The sequence below is a fragment of the Rhinatrema bivittatum genome, chromosome 8, assembly GCF_901001135.1.
Source record: "Rhinatrema bivittatum chromosome 8, aRhiBiv1.1, whole genome shotgun sequence".
Classification (NCBI taxonomy): Eukaryota; Metazoa; Chordata; class Amphibia; order Gymnophiona; family Rhinatrematidae; genus Rhinatrema; species Rhinatrema bivittatum.
Window position 1 is genome coordinate 20,665,497 of NC_042622.1, and position 15,331 is coordinate 20,680,827.

At 44.0% G+C, this 15,331-nt stretch overlaps 1 long non-coding RNA gene across 3 annotated transcripts in view; it reads left to right on the forward strand.

Annotated features, from left to right (window-relative positions):
• LOC115097997 overlaps positions 1-15,331 on the forward strand; it is a 102,779-nt gene that overhangs the window by 24,778 nt on the left and 62,670 nt on the right. For 2 of the 3 annotated variants that reach the window (XR_003858387.1, XR_003858388.1), the window contains one exon: positions 14,857-15,245. The exons of the other annotated variant lie outside the window; for it this stretch is intronic. This is a non-coding gene — a long non-coding RNA (uncharacterized LOC115097997). The remainder of the gene's footprint in view (positions 1-14,856; positions 15,246-15,331) is intronic. 3 annotated transcript variants of the gene reach the window in all.

Consider the following 15,331-nt stretch of genomic DNA (forward strand, 5'->3'; position numbering starts at 1 on the left):
TCTACTACTTTTAGTTTGTCTGACCTACTATATCTTCAGGTTCATAATTTGGTTCACTTCATCTGACTCATCATCCTTAAAAACCATCTCCAGGACCAATATCTCAACAACATCCTCATTAGTAAACACAGAAGCAAATAATTCATATAGTCTTCCCTCGATGGCCTTATCTTCCCTAAGAGCCCCTTTAACCCATCGGTCATCTAACGGTCCAGCAGACGTCTTTGCAGGTTGCTTGCTTCGGATATATTTTAAAAAGTTTTTATTATGAGTTTTTGCCTCTACGGCCAACTTCATTTCAAATTTTCTCTTCGCCTGTCTTATCAATGTCTTACACTTAACTTGACAATGCTTAAGCTTATGTGCAGCTCCCGGAATGCCTTCCTTGTGCAGATACATTTTGTGCCCACCATTAGTGGATGTTAACATCAAGGGAACCCTGTCTTTAAGACGCCTGCTCCAGACTCATGTAAGTCCTGTCCTGAGAGCTGCTGCAGGGACGCAACTCCCGTTACTGCCTGGGGGAGTGAGTCTGACCATTTAAAATCTTGTCATGCTTGGTAGCTCGATCATGCTAGGTCCTGTATTTGCTGTTTGTGATACTCCTCTGATACATTACGACAGGTGGAGTGCAGACTGAATCTACGGAGTGGTGGAAAGCTTGATGTTTTATTTGAGAATTCATTTCATGAGAACTATAGATGATCAAGTCAGTGAAAGTTCAGGCAGATCTTTTCAAAACGTTTTCTGTGGATATCAGATGAGCCTTCCTTACCTTATATACACAGCATTCTCTGTAAGTAGCCTGTAATTATGGAACTATTTTTTACCATAATACATGTCTGATTTTTATATTCCATTGCTTTATCATTTTTTTCCCCCCAAGCCCTTTGGAGAGAGTCGGGCCATGTAAGTGGCAATGGGGCACTGGGGTGACTGAAGTGTGGCCAGGTGCTCTTAACGTCTTGCCGACTATCGCAAATGGCAACGGCAGGCCTAGGCTGCCTCCGTTGTAAACTGTTGCTGCCCAAATAGAGTAGAAGCCTACGAATGTGTTTCTTAAAACAAGGGCTTGTTATAGGAGGCCCAATACTGTACAAAATTTACTGAAGTGACAGACCTGTTCGGTCTAACCAAACAAGTGTTCTCAAGAAGTTTATTATCATGATGGACTACCGTGCTTGGATATGCATTCCCTGCAACTCTCATTATTGGAGCTCCTTGGAGAGGGAAACATTGGCACCTTCTAGGAACAGTTTGATTAATGTCTACATAGTTATGAAATGGATTTTCACGGGATATTCTGTTTCATCTTGACAGTATACTTACATAGTAACCCTGCCCAAGGCCAGTTATACAAACATTTTTCACCAAATATGACAATACAGAGCTTTCTAAAACATCAGCAAACAGTTACTCTGAAAGGTTTTATGATGAGTTGATTGTCGACATTGTTATGGGGGGATGATTGGGATGACAGTTAGTAGGCAATAGGGGGCGTCTGAAAAAAGTTGCTCCTGAATTAAATTCTACATAATAATGCTGCTTTCCATAACAAACATATTCAGTGGAGAGCATCAGGGGCCTTGTCTTCCAGGGAAGTCTCAGACCTTCAAAAAAGAAAAAAGGATGGGAGACTCTAAAAACTACATGAAAGCAAGTGAGACAGTGTAAAGCACCCGAAAGCTCCTTTACTCTATGTAAAGTTACTATAGAGCGTAGCCTGAGAACCTCTGCACCATGCCAGTGCTTAAAGCTATATTCATGGATTAAGTGCAATTTATGAAACCAGACAATGGATTAACTAATTATTGCTGCCCTAGCCAGAGGTCATTAAATGACTTTTTAGGACACTGCCAGTTTTTTTACAGTTGTAATCCCTAATCTTTTTTTTTTTTTTTACCATATAAAATGGCAGGAGCCATGCCCAGACCCAGGCCAGCGCCATATTGTACATAAGAAATTAACAATGGCACCAGCCTCGTTCTGCCAGCGAGCAAGAGCAAGAGCAAGAGCGAGCAGGAATGGATCTGCCCTGTGAGGAAACCTGAGCATGGTGAGAGGGTTCCAGGGCTATCAGGGCTTTGTGGTTTTTAATTCTCCGACTGGGCCCGGCATTTTTATTTATTTTTTTTCTTTTTTTGAAAATATAATTTCTTGTTTGTTTTGTGTTTTTTCCATATTTTATTTTTATTTATTGCATTTTAAGATAATAATTACAAGCATCCACTTGTTGCTGTAATCTCTTAAGTACAGAAACAGAAAAATATCACCAAGAAAATATATTATTATCGAATATAACATTGACTTCACTTAATAAAAAAAAACCAGAGGAAATACGGGAGAGCTATGGAAATTGTTCGCTAAATGTATCTGGAAAACCTGAACAGATCCAGCACTAATAACTTCAAACGCACCAAACAGCGGGTCTAGCTAGGAGTGGAGTGAGTATCCAAGAATGACCTAAGCTGTAATGGCTCAAAGAACACACATCTTTGCTCCTGATAAAACACACAACACTTACAAGGAAATTGTAGTTTAAATGTTGCTCCTAATTGTAGCACTTTCCCCCCTCATATTCAGAAATAATTTTCTTCTCAATTGTGTTTGTTCACCAAGTACGAGTAACATCATATTTTCTGACCAAAAAAGAGAGCCTGATTGTTCCCGAAGTAATGCTTAAAGATGTTATTTGTGTCCATTACAAAGGCGAAAGAAACTAAGAACGGTCTTCGTTGGGATACCACCATTTCTTGAGAGGATTCAAGTAAAGTGGTCATATCGGGTATTAATGGATCCTGAACATTTTCTTGATTTACTTCACTAGGATACAGGTAGTACGCCTTAGTAATCACCGGCTTTATTTCTTCTGGTATTCTTAATACTTGAGATACGGGCAGCTTAAACAGGTCTAAAGGAGAAACATTTCTAGAAACAGGAACATTTAGGAACCTTAAATTCTGCGCTCTCAGACTGTTTTCCGTTTTTTCCAACCTCTGGCTCATTTCGCCATCATTCTGCATGATAACAGTCTGCATCCTGTCCACTTCAGTTATCCGACTTTCCATTTTTGTAGTCTGTGGAACTATTTCAGTTGCATTTAGCTTTACCTGGTTTTTAACTTCAAGCACCTTTTTCGTAAGGCCCAGAATAGCCTTTTCAAGAGATTGAAGGGCGACCCGTATTGTTGAGAGAGAGTTGTTTCAGCTGAGGGTTGTAGTAATTGAACTTGCTTTGGAGATTCTTGATCCCCGTCTCCTCCTCCTCCACCCTCAGCTGCGCCGACGCCATTGCCAACGCCCAGAGATCCAAGCATTCCTGCGACGTCCAGCCCCTCTCCTCCCATCGCCCCCGCGGGGCGTTACCTTCGGTTGTTGCTCCAGATCAGTAAGTCCAAAAGATGGTATCCTCCGTCCAGCCGCTCCCGCCTCACCTCGGAGTTCCTCCGGTGGGCCCAACGGCTTCCTGCTGTCCTCGTCCCGGCGGCGCCGGGGCTCAGAGATATCTCGGTCAGAGGGGACGGCTCACGCCCCTCGGCCAGCCCTTCAGCGACCCGGTCTCCCGGCGTCAGTGAAGGTACCGCTGCGAAAAAGCTTCCTCTCCGGGGTTGAGTGGATTCCAGCGGAGTGGAGGAGCTTTCTCCGCACCGTACCCTGGCCTGCCTTTTTGTGTGGGGGCATAGTCAGCAATAGAAAAATAGGAAATGCCGGCAGCCTCTCACCAGCGCGACCGTTCGGGTCGCCATCTTGAAAGCTCTCCAGGGTTTTTTTTTCCCCGTTTTAAATAAATGAAAACAAAACCCAATAAATAAAATGAGAAAAAAGATGATACAAAACCCAGAATGAAAGGAAAGGAAACCATCTGCGCATACCCCTAATAGTTTCTGCTCACAGCTGCACCCCCAGAGACACAGATCCACGAAGGTGAGGAAAGCTGTTATTAAATAAAGGTAAATAGGCAGATCGGCGGGGTTTTAAGGGTCGGGGATAACGGGGGGGAGGGGAGTGAAGGCTATTAAACCAGGGGGGGGGGGGGGTTTGCAAGACCTATCTCTTAACTGGACAAACTGGTAAAACTGGAAATGGCGTCGGCGCGCCCCTTTTAAATTCCCCCAATTTACGCGGCAGAAGTGGCGTTTGTGTGCACTTGTGCATGTCCACATAAAATCTGGCGCACGTGTGTGCACGGCCAGGCTATTTTATAACATGCGGGCATGTACGTGCGCAGGTTATAAAGTAGCCGCACCCCTGGATGCGGGCCAACGAATGTGGGCACCTGCGCGCCGGTTTGAAGGTTACGGTTTTATTGCATTCAGAAAGGTGAACTTTGTCAACAGACAACCAGTGGAATGGATTCTGCATACCTGAAAGGACAAAGTTTGCCTACCGAATACTTGAAGATTAATTTTATACTCTGGCTAGATTAAAGAGTTTGACAAAAGCATTTCATCCTAAGCATGGTTTTGTTTTGTTTTTGACACAATGTGCTTTACCCACAAGAGCGTTTTAGTAGAGCTGTCAGTGACTTTCTGTGATTGACAGCGCTATGAAACCATGAAAGAGGAGAACAGCTGGGAAAATCTGAAAAAGGCACCAAGGGATGGAGCTGTGCATTCTGTTTCTGGCTAAAGTCAGTTTCCGGCTAAGCGGTGACTTTCCTGCTGGCTGTCATCGTCCGCCATCCACTGTCCAGAACAGGTGAGCGCGCAGAGAGGGCTGGAAGCTGCCGCTTGTGGCCTCCACTGCTTCCTGTGCGCCACAGATGGGACGCGGCGCACCAGGCAGGTACTCCCAGGGATTTTAGCCCTTCCGTCTTTGCTCTCTTCTGTTGTGCACAGCAGCAGTTTCCAGCCCAGGAGACTACCAGTAGGGTCGTGAAAAGGAAGAGACAGCCCTTTAGGAAAATCAGATTAAAACACGGGAACCTGCTGAAACTTTGTACACGTAAATAAACTTGTCTGAAACCTGGAGACATAGGTGACCATAATGTCCTTTTACGGAAGAAATGGCACGGTTTCAAAACGAAAGTGAAATTAAACGCCATGAGCGTTGCGTGGGTCATTATGGGATTCCGGAGGAAGGCAGAATATATGGATATCATTGGGTTCTGTGCATAAGAATGCCTTGAAAGGTTTGTGGGCACGTGACCAAGGTGCACACGCAGATTCGTTGCACTTCCTCTTCGGCGGGTGTCGCTTGTGTGTGAACACTTATGTGCCCCAGCTCCACACCCCCAGCACGCCCCTGCTGATCTCGCATACAGAGTTATGTATGCACTCCTAGGCAAGCTGAGTTCCCGCCTGTTACGTGTATAATGCCAGTTTGTACATGCACGAGCGGCTTTCCAACAGCCCTGCCTAGGTGCATAACACCTAAATAGCACAGGCCCCAATACCCTATATTCAGAGCTCTCTGCTAGTCATTGCCTTTGACTACAGCCTACATGGAGAGTCAATAATATTTATTGAGCACATACAAAACCTATCCTATGAATATACACACATATGCACACATGAAATCTGTCACCCATACAAAGTTTATCATACATAGAAGCACATGTCACATCGGTTTTAGAAACACAATTAAACATATATGAGGACATTTTCAAATAGATCTCCCGTTTGGGTACATGCTATTTTATAAACATTTCGGTTTTTGCACGCACGTTTCCCTGCATAAAACCGGGGTGTTCTTGGGCGGGAACAAGAGGTACGCATGCAAGCTGCTATTTTATGAGAGATTTAAACAAATATATCAGGCGACTTATTTACGCAGTTTCACGCTTGCTAATTAACTAGCGCAATGGGCATCAGACTCAGCTGTCGTCTGCTGTTGTTGGGTGGGGAAGTTCAACGTGAAGGACTAGGAGGGTCTTGGTGAACTGGAGATGGACTGGGTGAACTGGAGGCAGTATCGGTAAACTGGTGATTTCAAGTATGCGAGCACCTTTTAGAAATATACAACTTCCGAATATAGATCAGGGTTTTACACGTACATGCTATATTTTTTTCATGCGTAAAATATGCGTGTAGCTTTATGAAATAGGTAAAAGAAAAAACCTATGCGCTTTCAATGCGCTGCTGATGTTTGTGCGTATTGAAACACTGAAAGCCTTTGAGAATTGCTACAATCCATGCCACTGAATTGTCAATAGGTTTTACCTGCATTGAGCGTACCTAACGTGGGTTATATTTATTCTACCTGCCTCTATCTTCCTTCCAGCTTGTCTTTAAGCCTCCAAGTTTTCCATACCTTGTTGATTGTAACTTTGACTTATTCCTTTTCCTTTGTTATCTATTATTTACCAGAATTGTTACCTCAGTTTTACCCTTTGTTAAAATGTAAACCGATCCGATATGGTTATCTACTATGAAGGTCGGTATAAAAAACTGCTAAATAAATAAATAAATAAATGGACTTTTAAAATTGCTACACCAGTATGTTATATTTACATTTCCGTTTTCCTTTGAAAATTACCCTGTGTGGGGAAAAACACCGCGGGGGCATCACAAGCTGTGGACGCCGCATGCCACGTTCCCCTGCGGGGAAAATAAGAGAAAATTGGGCAATAGCAGCGCCCTTGGCCCAAAATAGACCCCTCCCCAAATGTGATTCCCCCCCCCGGGGGGGCCTGGCGACACCTCCTTCCAACTCCCGCCTGCTCTAGAGGAGGCCAGCAGTTGAAAAAGTTTAAAAATAGAAATTAAAAGTCATGTGGTGATGCCCTGCCCCCCCATCCGACCCCCCCGGCCATCCTAGCCCACTGCTTAGGCACACCTGGTGGTGTAGTGAGGCCTGGTGGTCTAGTGGAGACCAACGCACCCCCTGGACTCCATGCCGGCCAGTCTCTTAAGTCAAAATGGCTTTGGCCAGCCCTCATACTAGGGGTATCCCTATCACGTATTTAAAAATATTGCACGATATTGCCACCAATAAGTATTTTATGCGTCGTAAGCGTATATTGCGGCTTAGTAAATATTTCCCTTAGATTGCAGACTTTCTGGGTTAGGGAAATGCCTCCAGGATCTGAATGTAATCCACCCTGAAGTTTCACAAAAGGCAGGATATAAATAAATTATTTGCAGGATGGTAAATGTATGGCTTTAACAACCTCCTTAACATAAGAACATAAGAACATGCCTATACTGGGTCAGACCAAGGGTCCATCAAGCCCAGCATCCTGTTTCCAACAGTGGCCAATCCAGGCCATAAGAACCTGGCACGTACCCAAAAATAAGTCTATTCCATGTTACTGATGCCAGTAATAGCAGTGGCTATTCTGTAAGTCAACTTAATTAATAGCAGGTAATGGACTTCTTCATCAACTTATCTAAACCTTTTTTAAACCCTGCTACACTAACTGCACCAACCACATCCTCTGGCAACAAATTCCAGAGCTTTATTGTGCCTTGAGTGAAAGAATTTTCTTCGATTAGTTTTAGGATGATCCTAAAATCTATGAGCAACAATTAACACCCATTCATATACTGCAGAGAGAGAGAGAGAGACAAAGAAATCAGCACCAAGGTCCATAGCAGAAAACTTGGGCCTGTCCCCATGGGAGTGAATAGTGACCAACATGAGAATTTATTTCCTGAAGCTGTAGGCTGAGGAATTTCTCTAGGTCCATATTCCCTCCTTCAGGACCAATACATTTTCCATCCTTGTGCCAGACTCTCAGTCTGTATTTGCTAAGAGCATGGATTCCCATCCTTTTGGGGGGCGTAGACCCTTTCTGAACCTCCAAAAATTTAGCGGACCCCCCACATGCTTCTCGTTAATTTTTACATGCAGTTAAAAACCATAGGGAAAACTGATTAATGTAATAACAAATAATAATATGCACTCCAGATTAATCTGTTATGTATAAATCTTAGTATTAAATAATGGATGCTTTCTGATACAAATTGCGCTTTCCCTTCTGCCCTCCCCCTGCAGCTCCTGCACGAGTGCCCAACATGGTGCCTTCCCTTCCCTCCTGCTCTGCTTCCCTCCACTCAATGCCCCTTCCTCATACCCTCCCCCACCCCGTGACCCCTTTTCTGGTTCTCTCCCTTCTGCCCTCCCTCCGTTCCTGCCCTCTCCCCTTCCCAAGAGCCTACCCTCCTGCTTCCCCCTCCCCATGGCCCCTTCCATAATAATGCCTTCCTCCTGTCCTCTCCCTCATATGGCCCCCTTCTCCGGCTCTCCTCCTCCAGGCTCCTTCCCTTCTTGTGCGCCTCCCTCCCTCTCGCCCTTCCTTACAGCCCCCTTTCCCTGCCATCTCTCCTTCTGGAGTCTCTGCGATCTTCCCTCTCCTCCTCTTGGCATGGGATGAGGGGACTGGGCAGCAGAAGCCTGAGAGCCGAGGTCAGCCTGCTCCGTCTCTCAGCCCTTGCACCTTGGTGGTCGGTCTGTGGTGGCTCTCACGGATCCCAGGCTGGGAGGCAGTGGCTTAAGATACTGTGGATTCATTTTCAGTTTTGCTCCAGTCCTCCCTTCTGTCTGAACCGATGGGACGTGCTGTCAAGAGAGTGCCAGCGCCATGAACAACAAGGGGGCCTGGCCTAGCCCTGGATGGGAATTTATGTGCTGGTTCCACAGACTGAAGCATTTTTGGAACAAGCAGGCTACCACGTTTTACCTCTGGGTTGTTTTTTTTTTTTTCTTTCTTACGGCTTAGACGTGCCTAAAATATAATGAGCGCAGAGATTTGTCAGCCCTGATTTAATTACTACAATCCAGATAACTCTGTCAATCAATTTTTTTTTTCCCCTCCGTGTGACTCCTGGCAGGGTGAGAAATGGCTCCATTATGAGGACTGATTGTTAGTGGCTGCGACGTGGAGGAGCTGACGGAGGCGAGTGGCTGGCTCTCTGGCAGGGGATTGACCCGTCAGTGTCGTTTACCAGAAACCGCTGCAAGCCCCCTGGGCTCCCCAGGGGGGGGGCAAATCGTCGCGAGCCCCGGGCCTCAGAGGCCGCCGGCCTGTCCACCCCGGAATCCCTGGGAAACGTGCACCCATGCAGCTCTCGGCAAGTAGCCGGCAGTAACCGATTCCAGCCTGCCTTTCCTACAAAAGCAACGCGGTTTTTAAGGCGCCGTAGATTGCCTTCCTCTTTCATGTGACAGCTTAAATAGCGCTCAGCTTCCCTTCTGTCCGCTTTCTTGCCCAGCTCAAGGTTTCAGCAGTTTGGCTTGGAGCGGCTGCGGGCCCCTGGCACCCGGCACTGCGTTCTGGAAAACTCTGGCCTGGTTTAGCAAAGGTTTACTCCTATTCTCTGTGCAAAAAAAAAGAGGCTTGATAAATCACGCCTGAAACTGTTCGGGGGTTTTTTTTTTTCCTTCCAGCTACTAGCAGTAAATTGTACACACTCTTTCTCTCTCTTTGACATCCTGTGATAAATTAGAAACCTGCTCAAGCACTCTTAGTAAATTATGCTTTTAATTGCAAATGGTATTTGATGTAGCATTGACTACTAAATCTTTATTTTCTAGCTGACATGGAAGATACCAGAAAAGATAAGCATAAAACTTGAGTGTGAAATAAGACTGTGCCAGTACTTTTTTTTTTTTTTTATTAACAGAGAAAATGTAGGCAATATTCTCACCTTATCGCCTTTGCTCATGCCTTGCAGACGGACTCCCAAACCAGCTTGCAATAATAAAATCAGTGGTTCCCAGGCTATGGTTTTTTTTTTGGTTTTTTTTTTTTAATTTTATTTTTATTGAATTTTAAACAATGATTACATTTATTATAATGTCTCCGGAAAAATACAGAGATTAGAAAAGAAAGAAAAATAAACCATTTACTTCTGGTACTAATACATTCAAGAAAAACAATTACTTTTCTCCTCTGGTTATCATAGGTAAAAAGAGGGAGATCCAAGATGTTAAGAAGCAGATATACAAGTAGTAAACCATTTAACAAAAAAATTGCATTGCATAAGATAACCCATTACTATCTTTCATATAACCTATACTCCCCTGGAGACAAATTTAGGAGTGTGTATCCAGATAATCCCGAAGATGTACAGGATCTGTAAAAACATATTTAACATTTTGAAACAGAAGTATACATTTACACGGAAACCGTAAACTAAACTTTGCTCCTCTAGTTACCACCTCATTTCTCATGAGAAGAAATTTTTTCCTTTTCTCTTGGGTAGATTTTATAATGTCAGGAAAGACTCGCACTTGCTGTCCATGAAATTGTTGATCTAAGTTTCGAAAGAAAAGTCTCAATATAGAATCTCTTTCTCAGATATAAGTAAACGTCACAAGTAAAGTTGCTCTGGATGTTATAAGAGTCTCAGTAGATTTTTCCAGTAATTCTGTTAGATTTAATGACGATATTTCCTCATTTGTTTGTATTTCCTTCTCTTTTTGATCCTTAGATAAGGGTATATAAAAAGCTTTTGATATAGTTGGAATATCCTTTTCTTGTAACTTTAAGACCTTCAAGAAATAATTTTTAAGCATTTCTTTAGGTGGAATAATACGAGACTTGGGAAAGTTCAAAAACCTCAAGTTGGATCTCCTCATTGTATTTTCAATCACTTCCATTTTGTTTAACTGCATGGTTTCTGACTTAATTTGATTACCTTGAATTTCCTTAATCTTCTTTATTTCTTGTTCCATTCCTGATATAGAGATTTCCATGTTATTTGTCTTATCTTCAACCAGGCTATGGTTTTAGGACTCCTGGGGGGGGGGTCCTCCATGGATTATATGGCGATTCTTCCTTTGTAAATTGTTAGACTCCTGCCTTGGATGAAGCTCTGCCTGCCTGATGCTGAGAAGGAACTCGGAAACCACAGCTGGCAAAGCAGCAGCTGTTTGCCACTGGTTAGATCAAAGGCACTGCAGAAGTACCCCTGCTTAAGCCCTATAACATGCAAATTTTCTCTCATGCATATTCATTGTGGATATCCTGAAAACCCGACTGGCTTGGGGGGGTCCCCAGGACAGGGTTGAGAACCACTAAGGGATGCAAGTTGGCTGCTGCCATTCATAGGCATGGGGGATAGTGGGGGAGATGTTGCTCCAGTTCCTGAGGCCTGGTGAGGGTTCCCATGTACCACCTGAGCATGAAGTCTGGGGTGGGGAGGTTGAAAAATGAGGGGAAAATGGCAGTGGGAATAGCTCAAGGCAGAGAAAAACAAAACAAACCTAGGATTCCCTTTATTTAGGATCCTTAGTTCATACAGACAGCAACACAGCAAGACTGGCAGGCACAATGGTGGAAGAAGTGCATTGAGGCTGTCTGTCATTCCAGTCCTAGTTTTGATGTCTGTATGAAATTGAAACCTTAAAATAAAGATATTCCTGTTTACTAGCTCTGCCTTGAGCCTCTTCCGAGTTTATCCTGTTGCTTGTGGATAGACATCTCTTTTCTCTCTGAGGTACCTTCTTGAAGGTATATTAACATACTACAGACTACTTAAAAATGTCATCTGATTTGATGGTTTATCAATTTAATTTTGCTATGAAATGTTCACCTGGGGACCTCTGATCTTTCCTCCTCTCATCTCTGCTAAAAGTCAGGCACCCCAGTAGCCTCCTGTGTACAAGAGGGCAGGAATTTCCTCTTTTGACCTACTAAACAGGCCTTGTTTGATAGACTCTGGGCTTGCCTCGGCAGGTAAACTACAGAAGTTCATTCCGGTTTTTCGCTTCCTGCAAGTCTGGGATTTCTGATGCGGTATTTCCTCTAAAATGCAGTACCAAACTTCTCAAAAGCTCCAGCTCCAGCTCTGGCCTAATACTCCCTAAAAAGTCTGTATCTAATTACGCAGACGTTGAATTCTTATGTTCTTATTCAGCACAACTGCAGATAACACATGAGATCCATAGCCAATAGAAGACTTGAGAAAGAAAAATAAACTAGAGCAGGTAAAATAAAAAATAAATTTGAAAAGATAGAGCAGGTAACGATAAATGCTGGATGGGTGAAGTGCTCTGTCCCAGCAAGATGGTACCTGCCAGTATCACTAAGGTTTTAGGGATTAGAAGTCTTGGCTTCATAATCCTTAAAGAAAGAGGCATGTGAACAGTGGGTCAAGGTTGTAAAGGCCAGAGTAGAACTGAGTGACTGTCTTGGCCAATTTTTATCTGACTATATTAAGGAGGCACATAAAACAGAGCATCAGAAATGCAAGTAAAAACATTATGCATCTGTCTGTCCTCTGCAGAGTAATCAGGCACATGGGCCTACTCAGTCTCTTTAGTTTCTGCTGTCTAAGAAGATGTTACAGACTCGCTGCACTTTTGCAGTGGTTTACCTCCTTTTGGAAACTTGATATTGCTGCATCGCCTCTTCATACGTGGGTGGATTTTATCTTCTCTCTTTTTCTGGAGCCTCTCATGTTCCATGTGACAGAGCATACAGAGATCCGCGTTGAGTAGGACAGCGAGTTATCTGGGGTCAACTTTATGCAGCTTACCCGCAGATAACTTTAACTGGATATGCAGCAGACCCTACTCATATAAAGTTATCCGGATAACTTTCAGTCCAGCGACTGTTGGGCCAGGCTCAGCCGGTGACTTTGTCTGGTCAGCAGCACATTTTTGTGCTGACCGGGCAAAGTGAAACCATGCCCTGGGAAGACCTCAGCGCTTCCTCTTTTTGCCCCAGCAAATTCTGCCCAGAGGAAATTTGGCGAGCAAGGAGAAATATCCGTATCCTGGGTTATGTTTGCCCAACTCCAAACGTTACCCCAAAAAACCCCTTTGAATATTGACCTCATAGGGTTCAGTAACTAGTCCAACACATCACTTTTACATACTTAATTTATCCCTTTTCTCAGGCAGGAAACCAGTGGTCTAAAAGTGCAAATGCAGGTCAAATGCAACAGTCACTGGGCCCTTCTCAAAAAGGACCTTTCCCCATTTTGTGCCTACGGAAAAAAGTCTTTATTGCAAAAGGCCAATTGTATCAGTGGAAGACGCCAGTGTCAAACTTATTTTAGATATACTAAAGGAAATGGAGGTCTTTAATTCTAAAAGTTTTGGGAGCTGATCCCTAGAAGCTGACCATAAACATGCAGTTACGCTGAGAACAGTCCAAGTGCAGCTGGGCCAAATGCAACTCATTCAAACGCCTTTCCCTGGCTGGACGAGCGATTTGTCACAAACCAGACTCGGTAGAAGTTCTTTCACAGATCTGTTGAAGTTTTATGTAAAAAGTAATAAAGTTAGGATGTTGTTATAATAGTAATGTTCTATAGTGCACTATAGGGAGCTTTCACATGCACAGTCAAGAATATTAGTGAGGGCCAGCAATGACTGGAAAGTAGGCAAATAAGAGCAAATAAAAGGTTATTTTCCTTCTGAATCTGAATGTGCTGTGTACCTGATAGATCCGAACACGTGTCGAAACTATGTGGATGCATGCATTTTTCCAGTAACATCTGCCTTTCAGTGGCGTTAGATCCCCAGTGTTGTTTAAAATGTCATTATTTTCTTTCTGTCTAAGTCAATTTGCTTGCACAATTTTTATGCATGTTGTGCTCATAGATTGAATTACCTGCAACTTCTAGAAGAGAAAACAAATTACACAGAGTGAAAAAAATCATGTAAGCAAATCGATGGGCAAGCTTTATTTTTTTGTCATCTTTTATTTGGAGTTACCAGTGCCCAAAACGTAAAGCGTTCTATGATTACGTTGCCTTTTTTTTTTCAGACTTAAAGAATCGTTTCCTTAATGCTGCTGATCTTTCAGAGCAGAAAATGAACAGAGACGTATTTGGAAGCTGAAATAATTCAGTTGGGGTGGGGGGGGGTCTTAAAAATTACAAATTGAATGAGCAGATTGGCGCCAGCCAAACACACGTTATCAGCAGTGATTTCACAGGCGAGAATCGCAGTCTTCAAGGCCTAAAGGCCTGGACGCTTACTAAGTTTTAGACATTTTGCAGACCACTTCTACTGGCTCTTTCCATGTTTCCAAATGAGATTGTTAAAGGTGGGTAGCAAGGCCAGGATAAATTTTAAAATGCAAGGCGACCTCCTCTCCCTCTGTGTGTGGCATCAGCTTCTAAGCAGCGGTGAAAATGACAGGGAGGTTAGTGAGGTCTCTGCCTGAGTAATGCCTTCTTTCCCCATGTGAATTTCTTCCTGTTATGGTTTTATTCACCTTTTCTTCCCTTAGATTATGATATAGATGAGAGGTGAACTGGCACTAAAGTAGCTTCTGATTGATTTTTTTTTTACAGCGGCAGCCTCACCAGCCCTTGCTTCTCACTTACACGATACCAACCAGTTGTCTGCTGGGCTCCGAACTGTACCTTGTTACCCTTTTTAGGCAGCTTGATCAGGTATAGCTCCTCTATGTGTTGGATCCATCTGCCCCCACCACCAGCACCACTGTGGCCCAAACGTTCTCCCTCTGACACTGCCAGTCTTTCACCCTCTCTCCAATCCATCCATGCTCCACTAGCATGTTTGAAGCCCTTACTCTTTCTCCAGTTTGGCTCGTAAGCAGGGAATATTCACATGTAGTCTCCAGTGCTTTCTATTTTTCTCCCGCACCCCAATCTCATAATTCAATCTACAGGCCAAGACCTAGAGTATCTTTTGGAAATAGGTTATGTAATGTATGCGTGCGTCCAGGAGTCCCCTATTGCAGATCATGATGAGTCAGGTACACGCATGCATCAACACATTTCATAAACACAGGAAAATTATTTGCCAAGCTCATGTAGGTGAAGCTGCTCAGAGTTTGCTATAATCCACCTTTTCTTTAGGGTTGAGATCTTACTGCGGGTGCAACAATATCAAAAGGGCATTCATGTTATCGAGCTTCAACTGAAATTGGTGATTTGAACAGAAAGCAGTGGTTCATGGCTCCAGTCCTTGTGGTCCTCTTTCCTTTCAGGCATGACCATACCTGGGAACTCTCCGGATTTGGCTCGGAGACTCTGGAATTCTGAATGATTTGCCGGGTGTCCGGGCCAACACCTGAAAACTCTGGGTGCCCTGCTGCAGAAGGCTGGAAGAACAAGGGTCTGGAGCAGCAAGGGCTGGAGGAAGGAGGAGCGTCAACATCCGTGCCTCCGGAAAACGACATGAACAGCAAGACGAGCAAGAGCGTTGCCCTCCCCCACCGGAAATAAGAAACTGCAGACGCAAGAAGAGGAGCAACAGCGTCAGGCTGCGCGCCGAAAATAAAACAAGGGCAGAGTGGCCAACGCTGCAGGAGGAAGTGGAGTGCATGTCCCGCCGGCCTGGGGAAAGAGGAGGCTCCTGGGGCTAATGAGAATTGAGGTGAGAAGAGAGAATGAGAGTGCATGTGTGTTTGGAAGAGGGAGAGAAATGAAAGAATGTGTATGAGTGTATGCATTTATGGGAGT